Source organism: Amblyomma americanum, unplaced genomic scaffold (genome assembly GCF_052857255.1).
Source record: "Amblyomma americanum isolate KBUSLIRL-KWMA unplaced genomic scaffold, ASM5285725v1 scaffold_20, whole genome shotgun sequence".
NCBI classification, from domain to species: Eukaryota; Metazoa; Arthropoda; class Arachnida; order Ixodida; family Ixodidae; genus Amblyomma; species Amblyomma americanum.
The window spans coordinates 305,593-315,051 of NW_027526492.1; the positions used below are offsets into that span (position 1 = coordinate 305,593).

The 9,459-nt window shown below is 39.6% G+C and overlaps 1 pseudogene; it reads left to right on the forward strand.

Moving 5' to 3' along the window:
- The first annotated feature begins 5,099 nt into the window (after positions 1 to 5,099).
- On the forward strand, positions 5,100 to 6,020 carry LOC144111968 (uncharacterized; annotated as a pseudogene).
- The last annotated feature ends 3,439 nt before the right edge of the window (positions 6,021 to 9,459 follow it).

Below are 9,459 nucleotides of genomic sequence, written 5' to 3' on the forward strand. Positions count from 1 at the left end.
TGACTAAAGCAGCTTGTTTCGTTGTTTTAAACAAGAATACATGCTTTTCGCGCAATTATAGGAGAAAAAGTTTTGACGTGTATCACACGGACACTTGTAAAACCGATGTGTTCAGATATAATTTGTTTCGGTCTAAAACAGCTTGTTTTTTTGTTTTAAGCAAGAATACATGCTTTTCACGCAGTTATAACAGAAAAAGTTTTGACGCGTATCACACGGACACTTGTAAAACCGATGTGCCCAGATTTAGCTCGTTTCGGTCTAACACAGCTTGTTTCGTTGTGTTAAGCACGAAAACATGCTTTTCGCGCAGTTACAAGAGAAAAAGTTTTGACGCGTATCACATGGACACTTGTAAAACCGATGCGTTCAGATTTAGCTCGTTTCGGTCTAAAACACCGTGTTTTGTTGTATTAAGCACGAATACATGCTTTTCGCACCGTTATGAGAAAAAGATTTGACGCGTATCACACAGACACTTGTAAAACCGATGTGTTCAGATTTAGCTCGTTTCGATGTAAAACAGCTTGTCTCGTTGTATTAAGCACGAATACATGCTTTTCGCGCAGTTATAAGAGAAAAAGTTTTGACGTGTATCACACGGACACTTGTAAAACCGATGTGTTCAGATCTAATTTGTTTCGGTCTAAAACAGCTTGTTTTTTGTTTTAAGCAAGAATACATGCTTTTCACGCAGTTATAACAGAAAAAGTTTTGACGCGTATCACATGGACACTTGTAAAATCGATGTCCGGATTTAGCTCGTTTCGGTCTAAAACTTGTTTCGTTGTATTAAGCACGAATACATGCTTTTCGCGCAGTTATAAGATAAAAAGTTTTGATAGGTATCACACGGACACTTGTAAAACCGATGTGTTCAGATCTAGCTCGCTTCGATCTAAAACAGCTTGTTTCGTTGTTTTAAACAAGAATACATGCTTTTCGCGCTGTTATTAGAGAAAAAGTTTTGACGCGTATCACACGGACACTTGTAAAACCGATGTGTTCAGATTTAACTCGTTCCGGTCTAAAACAACTTGTTTCGTTGTTTTGAGCAAGAATACACGCTTTTCGCGCAGTTATAGGAGAAAAAGATTTGACGCGTATCACACGGACACTTGTAAAACCGATATGTTCAGATTAACCTCGTTTCGGTCCAAAACAGCTTGTTTCGTTGTATTAAGCAAGAATACATCCTTTTCGCGCAGTTACAAGAGAAAAAGTTTTGACGCGTATCACATGGACACTTGTAAAACCGATGTGTTCAGATTTAGCTCGTTTCGGTCTACAACACCGTGTTTTGTTGTATTATGCAAGAATACATGCTTTTCGCACCGTTATGAGAAAAAGATTTGACGCGTATCACACAGACAATTGTAAAACCGATGTGTTCAGATTTTGCTCGTTTCGATGTAAAACAGCTTGTTTCGTTGTATTAAACACGAATACATGCTTTTCGCGCAGTTATAAGATAAGAAGTTTTGATAGGTATCACACGGACACTTGTAAACCGATGTGTTCAGATCTAGCTCTCTTCGTTCTAAAACAGCTTGTTTCGTTGTTTTAAGAAAGAATACATGCTTTTCACGCAGTTATAAGAGAAAAAGTTTAGACGCGTATCACACGGACACTTGTAAAACCGATGTGTTCAGATTAAGCTCGTTTCGGTCTAAAACACCATGTTTTGTTGTATTAAGCAAGAATACATGCTTTTCGCGCAGTTATAAAAGAAAAAGTTTTGACGCGTATCACACGGACACTTGTAAAACCGATGTGTTCAGATTTAGCTCGTTTCGGTCTAAACCAGCTTGTTTCGTTGTTTTAAGCAAGAATACATGCTTTTCGCGCAGTTACAGGAGAAAAAGTTTTGACGCGCATCATATGGACACTTGTAAAACCGATGTGTTCAGATCTAGCTCGCTTCGTTCTAAAACAGCTTGTTTCGTTGATTTAAGCAAGAATACATGCTTTTCGCGCAGTTATAAGAAAAAAATTTCTGACGCGTATTACACGGACACTAGCAAAACCGATGCGTTCAGATTTAGCTCGTTTCGGTCTAAAACAGCTTGTTTCGTTGTTTTAAGCAAGAATACATGCTTTTCGCGCAGTTACAGGAGAAAAAGTTTTGACGCGTATCACATGGACACTTGTAAAACCGATGTGTTCAGATCTAATTCGTTTCTGTCTGAAACAACTTGTTTCGTTGTTTTAAGCAAAAATACATGCTTTTCGCGCAGTTATTGGAGAAAAAGTTTTGACGCGTATCACATGGACACTTGTAAAACCGATGTGTTCAGATCTAGCTCGTTTCGGTCTAAAACAGCTTGTTTCGTTGTTTTAAGCAAGAATACATGCTTTTCTCGCAGTTATAACAGAAATAGTTTTGACGAGTATCACATGGACACTTGTAAAATCGATGTCCGGATTTAGCTCGTTTCGGTCTAATTTTTGTTTCGTTGTATTAAGCATGAATACATGCTTTTCGCGCAGTTATAGGATAAAAAGTTTTGATAGGTATCACACGAACACTTGTAAAACCGATGTGTTCAGTTCTAGCTCGCTTCGTTCTAAAACAGCTTGTTTCGTTGTTTTAAGCAAGAATACATGCTTTTCGCGCTGTTATAAGAGAAAACGTTTTGACGCGTATCACACGGACACTTGTAAAACCGATGTGTTCAGATTTAGCTCGTTTCGGTCTAAACCAGCTTGTTTCGTTGTTTTAAGCAAGAATACATGCTTTTCGCGCAGTTACAGGAGAAAAAGTTTTGACGCGCATCATATGGACACTTGTAAAACCGATGTGTTCAGATCTAGCTCGCTTCGTTCTAAAACAGCTTGTTTCGTTGATTTAAGCAAGAATACATGCTTTTCGCGCAGTTATAAGAAAAAAATTTCTGACGCGTATTACACGGACACTAGCAAAACCGATGCGTTCAGATTTAGTTCGTTTCGGTCTAAAACAACTTGTTTCGTTGTATTAAGCACGAATACATGCTTTTCGCGCAGTTATAAGATAAAAAGTTTTGACGCGTATCACATGGACACTTGTAAAACCGATGTGTTCAGATTTAACTCGTTCCGGTCTAAAACAGCTTGTTTCGTTGTTTTAAGCAAGAATACACGCTTTTCGCGCAGTTATAGGAGAAAAAGATTTGACGCGTATCACGCGGACACTTGTAAAACCGATATGTTCAGATTAACCTCGTTTCGGTCTAAAACAGCTTGTTTCGTTGTGTTAAGCACGAATACATTCTTTTCGAGCAGTTACAAGAGAAAACGTTTTGACGCGTATCACATGGACACTTGTAAAACCGATGTGTTCAGATTTTGCTCATTTCGATGTAAAACAGCTTGTTTCGTTGTATTAAGCACGAATACATGCTTTTCGCGCAGTTATAAGAGAAAAAGTTTTGACGCGTATCACACGGACACTTGTAAAACCGATGTGTTCAGATTTAACTCGTTCCTGTCTAAAGCAGCTTGTTTCGTTGTTTTAAACAAGAATACATGCTTTTCGCGCAATTATAGGAGAAAAAGTTTTGACGTGTATCACACGGACACTTGTAAAACCGATGTGTTCAGATCTAATTTGTTTCGGTCTAAAACAGCTTGTTTTTTTGTTTTAAGCAAGAATACATGCTTTTCACGCAGTTATAACAGAAAAAGTTTTGACGAGTATCACACGGACACTTGTAAAACCGATGTCTTCAGATTTAGCTCGTTTCGGTCTAAACCAGCTCGTTTCGTTGTTTTAAGCAAGAATACATGCTTTTCGCGCAGTTAGAGGAGAAAAAGTTTTGACGCGTATCACACGGACACTTGTAAAACCGATGTCTTCAGATTTAACTCGTTTCGGTCTAAAACAGCTTGTTTCGTTGTATTAAGCACGAATACATGCTTTTCGCGCAGTTATAAGATAAGAGATTTTGATAGGTATCACACGGACACTTGTAAAACCGATGTGTTCAGATCTAGCTCGCTTCGTTCTAAAACAGCTTGTTTCGTTGTTTTAAGCAAGAATACATGCTTTTCGCGCAGGTATAAGAGAAAAAGTTTAGACGCGTATCACACGGACACTTGTAAAACCAATGTGTTCAGATTTAACTCGTTCCGGTCTAAAACAGCTTGTTTCGTTGTTTTAAGCAAGAATACATGCTTTTCGCGCAGTTATAAGAAAAAAAAATTTTGACGCGTATCACACGGACACTTGTAAAACCGATGTGTTCAGATTTAGCTCGTTTCGGTGTAAAACAGCTTGTTCCGTTGTTTTAAGCAAGAATACATGCTTTTCGCGCAGTTACAGGAGAAAAAGTTTTGACGCGTATCACACGGACACTTGTAAAACCGATGTGTTCAGATTTAGCTCGTTTCGGTCTAAAACAGCTTGTTTCGTTGTTTTAAGCAAGAATACATGCTTTTCGCGCAGTTATAACAGAAAAAGTTTTAACGAGTATCACACGTACACTTGTAAAACCGTTGTGTTCAGATTTAGCTCGTTTCGGTCTAAACCAGCTTGTTTCGTTGTTTTAAGCAAGCAGCGGCAGCGGCACGGGAAAGGCACCATCTTAAGAAGTTTTCCCTGCAATTGCAGATATGAAGTTCTGACATCGACTACAACCGTCTGCGTGCACGTGTGCTGGTTGCTGCGGAAGATAACGTCATCTAGGACTGCATCGCTACCGGCCAGCGGACACGCCCACCCATCGGACGAGTCTATAAAGAAAGCCCAGAGACCTGTTGCTGTCACACTGGCAGCGGCAGCGGCACGGGAAAGGCACCATCTTAAGAAGCTTTCTCTGCAATTGCAGATATGAAGTTCTGACATCGACTACAACCGTCTGCGTGCACGTGTGCTGGTTGCTGCGGAAGATAACGTCATCTAGGACTGCATCGCTACCGGCCAGCGGACACGCCCACCCATCGGACGAGGCTATAAAGAAAGCCCAGAGACCTGCGGCTGTCACACTGGCAGCGGCAGCGGCACGGGAAAGGCACCATCTTAAGAAGTTTTCTCTGCAATTGCAGGTTAGTTGCTGCTCTGTTAATATATCTTCCCGCTGTCCTCTTTTACTGCTGCTGCTGCTGCCAAAAGTGTCGCTATGCCCCTTGATGAACACTGTGGGTCATGTGATATGCAACTCGAGGAACTTGATTCCAAAATCGACTGTAGTGACTGTAGATCTGTCTATCACACGGGGAAATGTGCAGGAATTTCAGATGCTACTATCAAGTCCAAAGGGGAGAATTATCGCAGTGCGTGGCGTTGCTGAAATTGCAGGCGTTCGAAAGGTCGTACTCCACAGCTCGATAGATCCAGTAATGATACGGATGACCAGGACGTTCGTGCACTGCTGAAATCAATCAATGAAAAGCTGGAGTACCTTTTACCGCTGAAAGAAACAGTTGACAGCGTCGAAGACACAGTTCAGTACATGAGTGACCAGTACGATGAGCTTCTAACTCGGGTAGAAAAGAACGAACGTGAGGTCAGGGAACTGAAACACAGGGTAGACAAGATTGAAAAGCAAGACGATGAAATAACGCAGCTGAAAAACGAAATGGACTGTTTGGAATGGAGAAGCCGAAAGCTGAACCTTGAGTTCCATGGAATTAAAGCAATGAAGGATGAAAACCTGATTGATGAGATAAATAAGCTGGCAACTCTAAACAACCTGCCACAGCTTCAGGAAAGTGACATAGTGTCCACTCATCGCCTTCCCTCAAAGCAAGATAAGATACCTGGCATTATCTGTCGTTTCGCCAAACAATCAGCAAGAGACAAATGGTGGCAAAACAGGAAAACACTGTGCCAGGGAAATGACAGCATTTTTGTGTTAGAAAACCTGACAAAAAGGACACGTACTCTGCTTACCGAAACAAAGCTCTGGGCCAAGGCAAATAACTACAAATACGTATGGCACAACAACAACAAGGTCTTGGTCCGGAAAGCTAATGGGCAAAACGCGGTGGTCATTTCCTGCTCTAGTGACCGCGACAAACTTAAGCAACAGATCAGCTGAACACAAAGAACACTATGGCACCTACTCACTCTTACGTATTGCCACACACTTTCAACCATCACTTAGGTACAGCGTTTTCGAAGGCTTTCAAATGTTTTCACTTAAACATACGTTCTTTTACTCGCAAGGAACATGACTTACAACTCTTTTTTGAGCAAACAAAGCAATCCTTTGACGCCATTATGCTGACAGACTTGGTGTGTTGACGATGTGAACATCTTTCGGCTTCCATTGTACAATACTTTCTACCTGAATCGATCAACAGGTCGTGGTGGCGGAATATGCACCTTGGTTAAAAAGCCGTCTGCATGTGAAATATTGAACCAGTTTTCAGTAATAACTTATGACTATGAATTTTTATCAGTGATACAAAACAATACTGTTTTCGCTGTTTGCTATCGCCCTCCGAATGGTTCCGTTACATTATTCTTGGAGTTCTTAGAAACTTTTCTCGTCTTTATAAATGACAACAAATTCAATTTAATTTATGGCGGAGACATCAACATTAACATGATGAAGAATGATTCACCAAAACCTAGGTTAGATACTCTCTTGGAGATGAATGCTTGTTGGAATACTATCAGTCTTCCTACCAGAGTGACCGAGAATTCGTCATCTTCAATTGACGTATTTATTACGAATTTAAGTTCTGAAGTCATTAACGCTGGCGTCTTCGCATCGGATCTCAGTGATCACTTGCCGATATATTTATGTTTCAAGGGTCACGTCCGAAACAAGGAAACAAAGACAAACCATTTCATTCAACTAACAACTGATCAGGCTCTTTCTATTTTTCGTGAGAAGATAGCTCAGACATGTTGGGACACTGTATACGATCTTAAAGACGCAAATTTGGCTTATGAGGCTTTTTTCAGCCTATTGAAAGAAAGTTATGACACTAGCTTTCCTTTTAAGTGCATTAAACACAAAAAAAATACGTAAACCATGGATTATTGCAGAGCTATCTGCCAGAATACGGAGAAAGAATGCATTATACAGTGAATTTATAAAGACCAGAGACCCCGAAATATTTCAGGCTTTTAAAAAAATTAGGAATCGTTTAGACAAAGATAAAAAAGGCCAGGCGAGATTACTATACAGTTTTCTTTAATTCACTAGCTCCAGGTACGGCCGCAATGTGGAAAAAACTGAACTCTTTGTTGAACTGCACTATTCCCGAGGAAAGGATACAGAGCTTAAAAATAAATGGTCTTGAGTTACAGGAAAAAGCACTTGCAGACGCTTTTAACGAACACTTTGTTAAAATTGGAAGTAACAACGCACCAGACAATGATCTTGATGGTATTCCATACAACTCTAGCTCTATATTTTTGTATCCAGTAAATGAGGGAGAGATAATTAGCACAATTCACAGTCTAAATAATAGTACCGCTAAAGATATTGATGGTATCCAAATAAAACCAATCAAATATGTTGCTGACCTTCTCTCTCCTTGTCTTACCTATATCTTCAATATCTGTTTAAGCGAAGGCACGTTTCCTCGAACGATGCAGATAGCGCGAGTCGCTGCGCTCTTTAAAAAAGGCGATAAAAACGACTTAGGAAACTATCGACCGTTATCAATCCTTCCCGTCTTTTCAAAAGTCTTCGAAAAAGTTATTTTAAAGCGACTATCCGAATTCGAGCAGAAACATTGCCTGCTGACTGATTGCCAGTATGGCTTCCGTAAGGGTTTAGGCACACAACTCGCATTGCTACAACAAAAAGAACACATACTAAATCAGTTTGAAGAAGGAAGACTTGTACTAGGAATTTTTATTGACCTGTCAAAAGCATTTGACTCCATCAGTCATCAACTTTTAATTAAGAAACTCCAACACTATGGCTTTCGTGGTAACGCTGCATCTCTTATACGCTCCTACTTGGAATTTCGTAGACAAATAGTCGTCATAAACAACCACAGTTCTAACCCATTATCTATTTCAGCAGGGGTCCCACAGGGCAGTATATTAGGACCTTTTTTATTTATTATGTACGTGAATGATATTGTGAATATTGATGCAACCGTGAAATTTATCATGTACGCGGATGATACCAGCATATTATTAACTGGTAAAACTAGTGACGACCTTGTTGATGCTGCTAATTTAACATTAATAAAACTAGACGATTGGACACGTAAAAACAGCCTGACGATTAATGCAAACAAAAACAAAAGCCGTATTCTTTCGAAGTAAAAACAAAAACATAACAATACAAAAGTCTATCTACTTAAATGCCACTCCTCTCGAAGTAACTTCCAGTATTAAGACATTAGGTGTTATCTTTCAGCAGAATATGTCATGGGATGTCCACGTGGACAGCATGCTAATTAAGCTAGCACAAGTAATTGGGCTAGTATACCGCAATCGCAATTTACTACCACCAAAAATCTTACTGTTACTTTATAATACCTTATTCTCCTCCCGACTCAATTATTGTCACTTAGTTTGGTCTACGACAACTTACGGAAATTTGCAGAAGCTTCACAAGTTGCAGAAAAGGTTTGTAAGAGTAATAGAAAATCTGCCGTTTTATTCACATACGTATCATCTATTTCCCAAATACAACATAATCCCTGTTACCGAACTGTTTGATTATATTCTTTGCAAGGCAATTAAGAATGAAAACGCTAGCAACAGTTCATTTCTACATCGTCTAGCCAGGTTACAACCAAACACTACTACACACCAGACACGTCACACGGAGCTCTGGAAATGTAAGGACGTTTCGCACAACATACGGCCTACAAACAATACAGAATAAACTACCCCGGTTACTAAATGATTTAAATCATAAACATATCCAACTTGAAAAGGTGACGTTCAAAACACTCCGCCGGTATTTCAACATGTACTAGGACACTTTGCTTGCCATTCCTGTTTACTCTGTCATGTTGTTGTTTACCCTGACTGTACCGCTTGTCTGTATTCACTTTGTTTTGGATTTTATTTGAAGCAAAATGTGCTTAATTTATCTGTTACTTTCGCTAAACTCATTGCCATCGCACATGAATGTTTCATTGCTTTTGTAAGTGCTTTCTAACTTCATTCTACCACATTTTCTGTATAATTTTATGTAGTTCTTGTGAGTGATTGTAATTGCAGATGTTTTCATGTTTTTGTTCTATTTAGTTTTTGGATGAGACATGCCGTTTCATTGCCCCTATGATGCTGTCAAGTGTATAGGGGGGCCTCCGGCTTTGTCAAGCTGTCGCTTGTGACAGCTTTTACTGCGGGTCTCCCGCGCCATGTATTCATTAGGCGCAAATAAAACCACTATTATTATTATTATTATTATTATTATTATTATTAATACATGCTTTTCGCGCAGTTACAGGAGAAAAAGTTTTGACGCGTATCACACGGACACTTGTAAAACCGATGTCTTCAGATTTAGCTCGTGTCGGTCTAAAACAGCTTGTTTTGTTGTATTAAGC